The sequence below is a fragment of the Equus caballus genome, chromosome 22, assembly GCF_041296265.1.
Source record: "Equus caballus isolate H_3958 breed thoroughbred chromosome 22, TB-T2T, whole genome shotgun sequence".
NCBI lineage: Eukaryota > Metazoa > Chordata > Mammalia > Perissodactyla > Equidae > Equus > Equus caballus.
The window spans coordinates 6,796,386-6,810,029 of NC_091705.1; the positions used below are offsets into that span (position 1 = coordinate 6,796,386).

Sequence of the window (13,644 nt, forward strand, 5' to 3'; positions counted from 1 at the left end):
TGAAGATAGTGGGGAGGTCATGAATCCCTGGATTTCACTCCCAGCACCACCAAGTAACATCATGAACTCCATGGAACTACACATCATTTTGGATACCAGGCTCCTTGGTTAGATGGATTAAAACGGCTGTGAGATTCAAGCTAAAAACAAATACGAGGGTAAACAGCCATTCAAAAGACAAGTTCTAATCATTCAGAGGTCTGTGGTTTTACGAACTTAGGAACTTGGTCTCAACAGTTGCTCCCAAAAGAAGACTATGAATTGAATAGCTAAGAGCTTAAGACAGATAACCTGAGATTTCATCCAACTCTAAAACCCTCTTTACTGTAACTCTAGCTTGTACCATTGTTTCTAAATAATATTCTTCACCCCTCTCATAAAACGTGTCCAAGGCTGCTTCTGAAAGAGACTTAAAAACTCCAGCAAAGCAAGTTTTGGTCAAATCCATTTGGCTTTAGTGTTCAGCTCCCCAGTAGAAATCCAGGTCAGTCAATCAGAATGCAATTTGTTGAAAGCCTGCCTTTTGGACACGAGAGTCAGCCAACACAGGGAGAGAGAAAAGAAATACAAGGCATGATGGTGGCGCCTTGCATTTACAGAATGGAGCAGCCAGACACTTGGCTAAGATGGGGTATTTTGAAATAAACATATGAAATTGAGCAGTTTCCTGGTTTCTGTCAACTGAAGATTAGGAGGCAGAAGTTAAATGCAGGCATTTTTCCCTCTACAGGAGAAATGCGGTATTGAGAAGCTCTTCATAAGGCATTCGCTGGATGGCTGTGATTTACAGACAGCATTCTCTGCACCTAGAAAACAGAGAGATCTTCTGGCCATATGCATTGGGCGTAAAACGCTAATAATCTCCAGCTCAAGAAATCCAAAGGCCCCCATCCTCCAAAAATACCAACCAAACAAACACACAAATCTCCATGTTAAGAAAAAAGAGGTCAGCAATCAAATGAAGACATTACATTGCAGGAGGAAGGAGGAAGGAATGGTGGGATGTGGCTGGTTTTTGGTTTTTATTTTGTTTGGTTGATCGTTTTTGCTGTTCAGTTTTGGTTTTGTCTTGTTTAATTTGGGGGCATTTCTCTTATTTCTCCAACCAAGCTGTAAGCCTCTTGAAGGATGGCCCCATGAGTCTTCTGTATGATCACCCCAACATAAGCACAGGATCTTACTCACCAAGAGGTGCTCCATAAACCTAGGTCAGTAATGGCGGAGGGTATTCGATTCAACAGTTTACAGGACGCAAAGACTTTGCCAATAGCCTCTCCTGCAGGACGGGTGGAGTGTGTGCCCCTTGGGTCTGGGTGGAAAACAAGAAGCAAAGAAAAATCTTTAGACCATGCATTTCTCAAGTGAGAACCAACAGCCCAAGGCAGCCGTGATCCTTCTCTGGGTGGGGGGGCGGGATGGGGCGTGTGCTTCCCCCCAGCCCGGGTGGTCTCATCCTAGTCAAACCATATCTCCTTTGTTTGTGGCTCATAGAGACAACTACCACAGAAATACGGAGGAAGGGGCCGAAGCTGTTTCAGTTTGATGTGACACAGACAATGACAATCTTTGACTTTTCTCTTTAGAAAAAGAAAAAGAAAAATTACCTGCATCTGTGTATAAATAGTTACAGAATAATTATATATTTCCCCAAAGGAAGAGAACAAACAGCAGGCAAAATGCAGACAATTTCTTGGTTCATCTCTCATCTATTTTGGTTCAAAAGGCAACCCTGAACCCTCCCACTTACACTTCTGGTGTCTGGCCTGTCAAGAGAAACTTGTCTAGGTGCCGCCTGCAATTTTGCTGTTGGAGGTTTAACTGCTGCTAAAGATAAGGCCATGCATCACAGCGCACCAGAGAGAGGCTTCTGTTCGTCAAAAGCCAGGGACTGGAAGAAAGACACCATTTATGTTTTCACGTAAATGACAGCATCAAATACTTCCTGTCAAATTCTGGAGCGAGGCAGCTCTTACACATCATAGCAGGGTATTGGGACCTCTAGAAGATTCCATGACGTAACCTCCCCTAGGAGCAAGGTTCTTTTCAGTACACAAACCAGTTCTAGGAAAACTTGCAATGCTTTAGAGCTGTGACTGTTTGTCCCAAAGCTCCCGTCAGTGTCCACTCATGGCTGCCCGACTTGTGGCTGGGAGACAGTGGCGTGGCCCCAGTAGTGGGGACTGGTGACACAGATCTTACTGACATACATCCTTACTAACAGGCCCCTGGGGTGTTCTTGGCAGTTCCAGTTGAATTTCTTCCTTTGGCCTTGTGCTTAGATGACCCAAGAGACATCTTACTTTATCATCCTGATGACTCCTCTTTATTCTTCAATTTAGATGAACCAGGACCAATAATAAAAAGTTTTTGTATTGATAAATAATACAAAGTGGGTCACGTTTAGTGCATACTACCCAGATGGATAGAAAAACATAGAGATAGCTTCTGGAGACTTTAGACCAAACCTCCCAAATACAGATCGTCTTAAAACACCAATTTTCTAATGAAGAACAGTGAAGGGTGGCCCCTGTTTGCCGTACTCCCACCCTGGGTGCCATCAGTAGGTGTTAATGATGTAAAACACTCCACAGAGGGTCTAGTTCTCCAAAGAGAAAGTGAGGGAATGAAGGCGTTCACACAACAGTCAGCTTCATTGGGCATGGGGTCACTTGTCACTACGTTACAGTATGAAGGAGTGACTGATAGTCATAACGGTGAACACAGGTCACCAAGGGAAGTCAAACCGCGGAGACACCCTGCTTAAGAGTCTCACTTGCTTTCGGAAAGCTTCTCTCCAAAATGCTCAAACATGTTCATGACATAAAAGTTGCCTTGAGGGTCTGACCCCGTGGCTGAGTGGTTAAGTTCACACTCTCCGCTTCAGCAGCCCAGGGTTTCACCGGTTTGGATCCTGGGCATGGACACGGCACCACTCATCAAGCCATGCTGCAGCGGCATCCCACAGCGCACCACCAGAAGGACCTACAACTAGAATATATGGCTATGTACTGGGGGGGCTTCAGGGAGAAGAAGAAGAAAAAATGAAGAAGATTGGCAGCAGATGTTAGCTCAGGTACCAATCTTTAAGAAAAAAAAAAAAAAGAAGTTGCCTTGACATCCAAGGACATCTATGAAAAATACATTTATGTGGAACGTTGTACTCTCAGAGAATATTGTATAAATAAGATGCTACTGTGTTCGTGGTTTTTTTTTTTTAAATCAATGAATCAAAATCATCTGTGGAACAATTTACAAAATATGCACCATAGTGATGACCTCAGCATCAGACTGAGAATCTCTGGGAATCTCCGGGTGACAGCTCCTACTCCTCATACATCAAAGGTTAAGCAAGGGCCAGCCCCATGGCCGAGTGGTTAGGCTCGCACACTCTGCTTCAGCGGCCCAGGGTTTCACCAGTTTGAATCCTGGGCACAGACATGGCACTGCTCATCAAGCCATGCTGAGGCGGCATCCCACGTGCCACAGCTAGAAGGACCCACAACTAAACATACACAACTATGTACTGGGGGGCTTTGGAAGAAAAAGGAAAAATAAAATATTTAAAAAAAAAAAAAAAGGTTAAGCAGCCTGCAGGCCAGAGTCCTTCGGGAATTATCCTCCAAGCCCACTCCTGGGAAAATGCACACGGCAAAACTGGCCAGGTTCATAAGAAAGGCGAATCCCCCAGATCCATGGAGGGGGCTCGCCCGCCCAATTCGAGCAGGGTGGGAAGGCAGCAAATGCACACTAGGAATGGTTGCCCGCACGTGTGCACAGGTACAAGCAGCTGTTGGCGTGATCTCCCGTCCCAACTCCTGCTTGGCCCTTATCAACCTAAGCTCACGGGCTGGGACTCAGAAGATTACACACAGTCTCCGTGGAGCGTCTTCTGAGTGAGGGGTCCTCAGCTGCCCACCCAATTAAGAGGCCACCACCTTCCTAGACACTGTACCTGGGACTGTATGAAGAAGGCAGAAACCGATAGATCAACCGATGTGAGAGAGACATTAGCAGACATAAACACGAAGAATGCTAGCCCACTTCGCTTAAAGATGGTGGGGTTGATGGTCTTTGTTCTTATAGAGCATATGTCACAATCACTCAGCCCGTCCAATCTGCTCTGCCCCCAAAACACCTCTGGATCCCGGCCACTTCCATTCCAAGCGGTGGTATCCGGGCCCCGGACTCTTCCAACAGTCTTCCCCACTTCCACTCTTGCTTCTTACAGCCCATTCTCCGCCCAGCGGCCAGCAGTTTTTTTAAAGCAGAAATTAGACCGATCACTCCCCTGCCTTAAGCCGCCCAAAGGCTTCCCATCGCTTAGAATGAAACCCAAAATTTTGGCTGTGGCCTGAAAGACCCTGCCTGAGCTGGCCCCTGCCTGCCTTTCAACACATCTCCCCATTCTCACTTCGTTCACACTGTTCCGGCCACGCTGGCCTCCCCGTCAGGCAGGCCTTGGACACATCAAGCCCGTTCCTCCCTCAAGACCTTTACCATTGTCGTCTCCCCTGCCGGGAGGCTCTTTGCCCAGGTAGTTCCCTGGCTGGATTCTTTTTACCATTCATTTCTTCACTGAACTGTCACCTCCTCAAAGAGGCCCTCCCCGGTTACTTTAACCAAAAAATAATCCCTTCCCAACCATCACTCTCTACTACACAAATTTCTTCTGTTTACTTTGTGACATGTAATAGTTCCAGTAATTCTCTTGCTTACCTGGCTTTTACTTCATATTTTTACTGTTGTCCTGCTAAAATGTGAACTCCTGGAGGTCGGCGTCCTTATCCATTTTGCTCAGTGTCCTGCATCATCAGCATCCAGTACAGAGCTTAGAACATCATGGATGCTTAATAAATATTTATTGAATAAATTAACCAATTCTTTTAGACTCCAGAAGACACGTCATTTGAGCGGTTGCATCAGCTGCCATTTTGTTTCAAGAGGATAAACTGAGCCATAATTTGCTCTAAGGTTTACTCGGTCTACTGATGGTTTACCAAACTGGGCCAAATCTGGAAGAAAAAAATCAAAGATTCAAAGTCCAAACCTCTTCTCTTTCCTCTCTTCCCTTTTAGAGACATTCCTCTCTTCTGCCCAAATCTGAATTTGCTTAAACGTTGAAGTACAGCATTTGGTTGGCCAGACCCAAGCACGGAGCACGAGGTTAGTTACAGCTACGTGCGTCTCTCGTCCTCAGCATCTGCTGGAGAAGCGGTTCTCAAAACTTAGCGTCCTCAGAGTCAGCTGGAGGGCTTGCTGAAACACGCGTTCCTGGGCCCAGGGGTGGACTGGAGCGATTCAGAACAGCTCAGGAGAGCCAATTGTTAAATTTTCTGGAAATTTGCAAACTGCTGTGAAACACAGCTATCATTAAAAAGTAAATCATAAAAATGTATAACTAAAGAAATTATGTTTTTAAAAAATTACCTTAAAAGTATTTCCTAACTATTTTACTGCATGTTTCTATTATGTCTGCTCTTGAGGACACTCGTCTGTCGTATCCGTATGATGGACACAGCGTGTACCGGTGTGCCGCTGCGCGTCTTCCTAACTCCCCGCTCAGTGCTGGCATGTGGCTTGAAGCCGGCTGTGGCAGAAGTACTTACACCATAGCAATGGGCAAATGCTACAAATCTGGGCTGGATTTATTACTTTGTTAATTGTTTAGACTTAAGAAAGTCCTGGAGAAAATTTTAACAAAACAAATGAAACTTAAAAGTGTATCAGCCTTTAGCTATTACATTGTGAATAGCGAAAAAAAAAATTGAGGAATAGTCTTTCAATATTTGGAAATTATTATCTGATGCAGCAAAGTTGCTCATGTCATTGACAAACAACTAACATTCTGACACAACATACATCTTTATTTGTTTCACTTTCGTCTTACTCCTTAATGTAAACAAAACTATCACCAACATTCATGTTGAACTACACTCATTCCTCAATTGCAACCATAGCTTGTCTCTAATACACAAGCTTGGCAAAAACAAACAAAAGCATTCTGTGAAAATCGATTTGCTACATGAAATTTATAAAAAGGAATACTGAATATTTTAATATTATTTGTGAATTGTGTGCTACACATCTTATATATCAGGAAAATTTATAATAAACGTAGTATATACGTTTATACCCTTTTTTCAGAGATCCTGTTGTTAACCCTTTGCCAGCACATCCCTGGGGGCCCGCACGCCCGGAGCTCCAAATTCACAAGGACTGAGGCAAGGCCCACGATTTTGCATTTCCAAAATGTTCCCAAGTGGTACTAGTCCTGCTGTTCTGGAGACCACTCTCGGAGAATGTCTGACTTAAAAGAAAACGAAGCTTCCGTCGTGGTCTTCCTACTGGTTAGTAGACTATAACTCCACTGCACTCCGTCACCAGATATGTTATCAAACCAGTATTGACTTTTGTTGCAGGACATTACAAGTCAATTCCAGAAGTCAATATTTGCTCATAGATGATAAATCTTGAGGCCAAATAAAGAGAGGCACTAACTCCAGGTAGCAGGCAGCCCGCTTGTCGTTGTGACATAAGGAAGCTCAGAGATTCAATCAGCCAACAGATTGCCCCCCGTTAGCCTGCCACCTCACCGAAATGCCCACTCTTAGAATCAATCCAGAAAAGCCTTGCCAAAGTACAAATATTTTGCCTGGGAGAGTGCAGGTAGTAATCAGCTGGAACGTTACCCTATGTAGAACCGTCTGCTTTGCTCCCAGACTGCGGCCAGCCATCCCTCCTTCCCCACCTTTACACTTGCTTCATGTAGAAACTAGTTCCTTCAGTTAACTTGTTCCCCTTTCCTTACGGACCTTGGATTCGCAGAAGTGCATTAATCACAACACAGGACTCTGGAGATGCACAGCCTGGGTTAGAATCCCAGCTCAGCTTTGTGATGTTGGGCTAATTACTTGACCTCTCTGAGCCTCAGTTTCCTCATGGAAAAGGAAACAATAATAATAATACCTACTGTAAAGTGTTGTTTTGAGAATTCGGTGAGTTGATGACATTTATAAAGTGCTTAGAACAATACTTGGCATACAAATAAGTGTTAACTAGATCAATAACTCATTTTTGTAATTGTTCTGTGCATTTTAATTTATATTCTTTTCATAATTCACAGGCGTGGATACACCATGAACACAAGACCCAAAATATTGACAATAATTTCCATCTACCTATACACTTCTCCCCCATTCTATCCGCTACCTCTGCACAATCAACACAACCACAGATTTAACAGTTACTTTACTTTATATGTAGTTTTGACACATACGTATTTCTAAAAATATGTTGTTTTGTTTAATTGTTTTCAATTTTATTAAAAGTGTGTCACGGTGTATGCAATTTTCTGGGACTTTTTAAAATTCACTATTACGTTGCTGTGTGTAGCTGGAGTCGAAGTTAATGGTTTAGCACATTCTGGAGTGAGCTCTATCACCCCTCGCCACTGCTCTAAACACATCTACACTTGCAACAGCATCCAAGTTGGGAAGACCCAACCGGAAATTAGAGTCAGGATTCTGGTGCTTGCCCCCTTACAGGAAAGAGTAGTCTGGACGGGACAGACTCATTCAGTTCTTTTATGTCTGACTCTTCCACTTAGGTCTGCAAACAATGTCCACATCAGGGGTTGTCACCCGTGGAAAGCTGCTGGACAAAACAAGTCTGAACCGACACTGACAGAACTTGTTCTCCTCATCCTCACATGAGGTCCCCCGCTCAGCTCTGCTCCTGGCGTGGACACCCTGTCACTGAGGCTGTCCCAGGGCGGGATGGAGGCCAGTGGGCGGTGAGGAGGGCCAGGGCAGGAGCATGCCCAGGGAGGGCAAGGGAGAGTGGTGAGCCACACGGCAGGCAGGCGGGGGAGGCCGAAGTGCCTCTGGATAGCATGAAAGTCCCTGGTCCCTGAGAAGAACAGGGCGTGGGGAGGAAAGGCGAGATGCTGTAAAGACAAACTCTGCATTCATCACAGTCTTGCCTCGCAGTGATTCTGGGAAGAAAAGGCAGTGGTTAGATTTATTCCGACAACATCCTCAAATGCATCTAGAAACATGCCTTTCATAACACCTCTAGAATCACAAGCTGCCTGAAATTACTATTTTTTCTTTCAAGCCAGGATGACATGGGAAATTCACAGAGAATACGTTTTGGTCCTCAATAAGGGACTTCAATAGAGACATCAAAAGATTCTTGGGACTCCGTGGGGCTAGGACAGCAGCCCTGAATCCTGGCTCCCCCCTCGGAAGCTAATCAGTCTGCCTCACCCAAAGGCCATCTCCCTCAGGAGGCTGGTCTTTGGGGAGCACAGTGACTCACTGTTTCAGGCTTGAGGAAAAGACAAGCACCAGCTCCTTCTGGTATCAAACTGGGTTTTGTTTTTTTTTGTTCAATCTTTTTTTCGGATGTACATCGTATTTCAAATTCTGGATACATTACATCGTGTTCACGACCCGAACGCTAATTATAGTGCATCCCCTCACATGTGACCCCAATCACCCCTTTTGCCCTCCCCCCTCCCCCCTTCCCCAATGGTAACCACCAGTCCAATCTCCAATGCTATGTGGTTTTTTTTTTGTCGTTTTTATCTTCTACTTATGAGTGAGATCATATGGTATTTGACTTTCTCCCTCTGACTTATTTCACTCAGTATAATACCCTCAAGGTCCATCCATGTTGTCACAAATGGCTGGATTTCGTCATTTCTTATGGCTGAGTAGTATTCCATCGTGTATAAATACCACATCTTCTTTATCCATTAGTCCCTTGATGGGCACCTAGGTTGCTTCCAAGTCTTGGCTATTGTGTATAATGCTGCAAGGAACATAGGGCTGAAGTATCTTTATGCCTTTGTGTTTTCAAGTTCTTTGGATAAATATCCAGCAGTGGAATAGCTGGATCATATGGTAGATCTATCCTTAATTTTCTGAGGATACTACAAACTGCTTCCCATAGTGGCTGCACCAGTTTGCACTGCCACCAGCAGTGAACAAGGGTTCCCTTCTCTCCACACCCTCTCCAACATTTGTTGTTTCCTGTCTTATAGCCATTCTGATCGGAGTGAGGTGATACCTCATTGTAGTTTTGATTTGCATTTCCCTGATAGCTAATGATGTTGAGCATCTTTTCATATGCCTGTTGGCCATCTGTATTTCTTCTTTGGAGAAATCTCTGTTCAGATCTTTTGCCCATTTTCTAATTGGATTGTTGGTTTTTTTGTTGTTGAGCTGTATGAGTTATTTGTATATTTTGGATATTAACCCCTTATCTGATATGTGGTTTGCAAATATCTTCTCCCAATTGTTAGGTTGTCTTTTCATTTTGTTGATGGTTTCCTTTGCTGTGCAGAAGCTTTTTAGTTTGATGTAGTCCCATTTGTTCATTTTTTCTTTTGCTTCCCTTGCCCGGTCAGACATGGGACTTGAAAATATGCTGCTAAGACCGATGTCACAGAGCGTACTGCCTATGTTTTCTTCTAGAAGTCTCATGGTTTCGGGTCTTACATTCAAGTCTTTAATCCATTTTGAGTTGATTTTTGTGCATGGTGTAAGCAATCTATAGATTCAACGCAATCTCTATCAAAATTCCAACAACATTTTTTACAGAGATAGAACAAAGAATCCTAAAATTCATATGGAACAACAAAAGACCCCGAACAGCCAAAGGACTCCTGAGAAATAAGAACAAAGCTGGAGGTATCACAGTCCCCAATTTCAAATTATACTACAAAGCCATAGTAAACAAAACAGCATGGTACTGGCACAAAAACAGACACACAGATCAATGGAACAGAATTGAGAGCCCAGAAGTAAACCCACACATTTATGGACAGCTGATATTCGACGAGGGAGCCAAGAGCATACGATGGAGAAAGGAGAGTCTCTTCAACAAATGGTGTTGGGAAAACTGGACAGCCACATGCAAAAGAATGAAAGTAGATCAAACTGGGTTTTTGAAGCATTGATCTGCTAATATTTTTGAGAGTTCTCCAGAGCTCTTGTCAGGAGTCCCTCCACAGGCAAACATCAGCAGCCCCGGGCGGCAGAGGACAGGTCTCCAAACGACGAAGGGTAACTGAAGGGTGGGGGCCAGGGAAGGCCGGAGAGATGGTCGAGCTGGACCCCACGTTAACGTGGACAACAGAACTTCCAGTGAGGGGCCTCCACCGGGACCCCGCCCTCACCTCTGTGCTGACCATTTCTATGGATTCCACCCAAGTTCAGCATGTGCAGGAAGGGAGGAGGCAGGACACCTCCACCCACGACCCCGTGACCTCAGGCAGCCTGGTGACGCACTGGAGCCGCTCTTCTCATTGGTAGAACGAGCAGGTTGGACCAGACGGCCTACAGCAGCTCTTCCAAGTCTTTGCGTGATCTTGTGTTTAAAGCCCAAATTCATCACACACACCAGACTCCATTTCTAGTCATTGTATCAACACACACCCGACCACCTGGGCTCGAAAGTTCTATGTCATTCTCACTACTTCTCTATTAACTCTACCAATTTAATTATACTTCTTATTAACCTCAGCATCCATGGCACTGAACACATTCTAATAATAACAATGATAATGATGATAATAATAATAGCTTTTATAGAAATATATGCAGTATATCTATAATAGCAGTATGTACAATTATATAATAGTTCATATAGAATAATATATATTTTTATATATTACACAAATATATGCCATAATATATTATATATAATAAATTATTTTAAATAATATACATTATAACAGTAGTATTCATTATGATAGTTGCACATATTATACATATTATATATACACTATAATGTATGTACTGTATAATACATGCTATTTATTCTATATACTGTATATATACTCTACACATGCCACATGTGATAGCATAATAGTAGTTTTGACATAGCACTTTCTATGTATTATAACATACATTTCTTGACTCAGTTTACCCTCACTACAACCCTCGAGGTACATACTACTTTTACTGCAATTTTACAGATGAGAAGACTGAGGCACAGAAAAGTTAGGTGATTTGCCCAAGGTCACACAGCAGGCAAGTGGCAGAGCCAGGATTTGAACTCAGGCAGTGTGATTCCAGCATCCCGGGCCCCTCCCTCCGGTGGTGTCCCACTTAGGTCTGTCTTCTCTGGTCCTCGTGTTTAGACGCTACAGCCGCCCTTGCCTTGCCTCTCCCAGCTGTCTTCCCACCATGGCCAGACTGAGTCCTGGCTCTGACCTGCCACTCCCCTGGGGTCTGGCACTGAAGCTTCTCTACATGCAGAACCAGCCTGCCCTCCGGCCTCACGCTGACCCCCTCCTTCCCTGCCCCTCCCTCACCCAGCCAACGCCTTCCTCATTTGCCCGGCAGTGAGCACCTCTCCCGCTGCCCACACCAAGACTGTTGGTGTCCCCAGGTCATCTCCTGCCCCCGGTGCTCCCCGTGGCCCCTCCACGCTCCTTGTTTGACTCTCAGCAATAGCTGGCAGCTCCTGCATCCCCACGACCCGCCTGACCCCCTCCTCGGCGTTCGGACTCCAGCACTCCGTCCCCTGCCGCCCGGCACCTTAGCCCACGTGGCCAAAACCAAGCCCACGTTTCCCTGCACAGCGGGGCCTAAGCCTGCCTGCCCTGCCTCCACTGGAACCCCCTGGCCCCCTGCCCCCCGACCGGAAACCTGAGAATCATGCTTGACCCTTCCCGCGCTCTCACCTTCTACGTCCAAGCCCTAAGAGCTTGCCTCCCAAATATCCTCTTTTTTCCATCCCACGCTTCTCCTCTCGCCCCCTCCCCTCGCCCCCTCCCCTCGCCCCCTCCCCTCGCCCCCTCCCCTCGCCCCCTCCCCTCGCCCCCTCCCCTCGCCCCCTCCCCTCGCCCCCTCCCCTCGCCCCCTCCCCTCGCCCCCTCCCCTCGCCCCCTCCCCTCGCCCAGCGCGTTCCCCACACGTCCCTGCTTGGCAGTACGTACAGCGCAAGTCTGCGTCCCTTTTAGCGGAAACCCTCTGAGGTGCCCCCTGCAGGCCACAGTCTGAACTCCTCGGCATGGCTGACAAGACTTGCCCTGTAAGCTTGTTTCTCTGGACCTCTCTCCCATCACTCCCTTCTTTACATTTTATGCTCAAATAATACTTTCCCTCAACACCCCGTCTTCCTACTGTTACTTAGGCTGTTGCCTCTGCCCGGGAGAGCCTCCCAGCTCCTCGGTTCCCCAGTTGACGTCATCCGTCCATCCCCCTCTGGCGTCACCCTCCTCCAGGGAGACTTCCTTGCCTCCCACTAGCCGGTCCTCTGTCTCCTAACCCCACCTCTCCCGTGCAGGCCTCCAGAGTGCCCTCGCCCAACTGCAGTTCACGTGCAGTTAACAGGAGCTGGTAGAGGGCATCAACCGTGACCTGCACCTTGGGGAGCTTTGTTAAAACTGCGTGGTGACCTGCGCCCTCCCTCACGGCCCTCCCAACCGCAAAGCCCGTGATCCTGGGATTCTAAGGCAACTGAAGAGCTCCCATCTGTTCTCGTTGCTCACGCTCGCTCTCTCCCTTTCTCTATCACCGCGGTCTTCAGATAGGTCTCCAATGCCACGCCTCAGGGACTCTGTGCTGGTTGCTCACACCCAACTGTGACCTCTCCTTTCTTTGACCCCTGGAGATTTTGAATAAAAAGGAAGGATAGAGAGACACAGTACTGCAGAGACAGGGGAAAGAAAGAGAGAACGAAAGGAGTAGGGTTTGCATGAAAGAGAAACCAGAGCTATGAAACAATGAGAGAGGAATGAGGAGGGGATTTTGAAAAATTGCTGAGGGTTAAGAATTGGATCCCCTTTAATGTTCTTTGGCAGATAGTTACAAAGATTGGGATTATGCTTATTTTTTAATTACCTTTCTTTGCTAGACCATGTTTCTTTGAATGTGACAAAGTACTGAGACCAGGCCATTGAAGGCCCTGGATTTTATATGGGTTACATAATAAATAAAACTTATCCCTCTGTTACCGTGTATAGCACATCTCTGTTTACATATATGTGTGCATGGGAGTATGTGTGTATGTGCAACCGGTGAGTGTGTGTGCGTGTGTGAACTGAGCTTTGGGGACGCCATTCTGTCCCTCGATGTTTGTGGTGGGGTGCGTGGAGAGGTGACGTGAAGGTCGGGGGAGCCAGCTCTGCTTCTTGGACTGTGGCTTGTCCATGATTGGTTAATCACCTAGGCACCCACAGAAGACGGCTAGCTACCTTAAATCCTGATCACATGGGCCTCTAGAAGGTGTCCCACTACGGTGCACCTCCCTCCCTAACTATCTATCCCCCAAACTTCCTTGTTCTCTTCTCACAGACCTCTCTTAAGCCCTCCATCCTTCTGGGCTCTGGCCTCCATCTTTCACAGAGACCCCTCCCCAGAGGGCAGTAGAATCCCATCCCCACTTTCCTTGTTGTCCTATAGACTCTGCTGCTTCAGGCTTTGGCTGGACATCCAAAGAGTCTTCTGCTCATTTCACAGCGAAGCGGGGAGTGCTGATCCTGTAGATGGGGTCCATGCAGGGGGGATGAAAGGGTGGGAGGAAATCACTGTCTTTGAACTGCAGTTCAGTTTCTCTCCGCCTGCCATGGCTGCAACTAGTATTTCCCCCTCAATTATCAAAAACCCAATGTTCTCTGCCCATTTGAGA

The 13,644-nt window shown here is 46.2% G+C and overlaps 2 long non-coding RNA genes across 2 annotated transcripts; one reads left to right on the plus strand and one right to left on the minus strand.

Annotated features, from left to right (window-relative positions):
• Positions 1-432: 432 nt before the first annotated feature.
• LOC138920109 (uncharacterized) lies at positions 433-12,466 on the minus strand. The gene is made up of 4 exons (XR_011430787.1): positions 11,951-12,466; positions 4,717-5,012; positions 1,186-1,309; positions 433-806 (listed from the first exon to the last, which is right to left on the minus strand). It is a non-coding gene; the product is annotated as an uncharacterized lncRNA (long non-coding RNA).
• Positions 11,909-12,974, plus strand: LOC138920107 (uncharacterized). Its single transcript, XR_011430786.1, has 2 exons — positions 11,909-12,045; positions 12,301-12,974. It is a non-coding gene; the product is annotated as an uncharacterized lncRNA (long non-coding RNA).
• Positions 12,975-13,644: the final 670 nt, after the last annotated feature.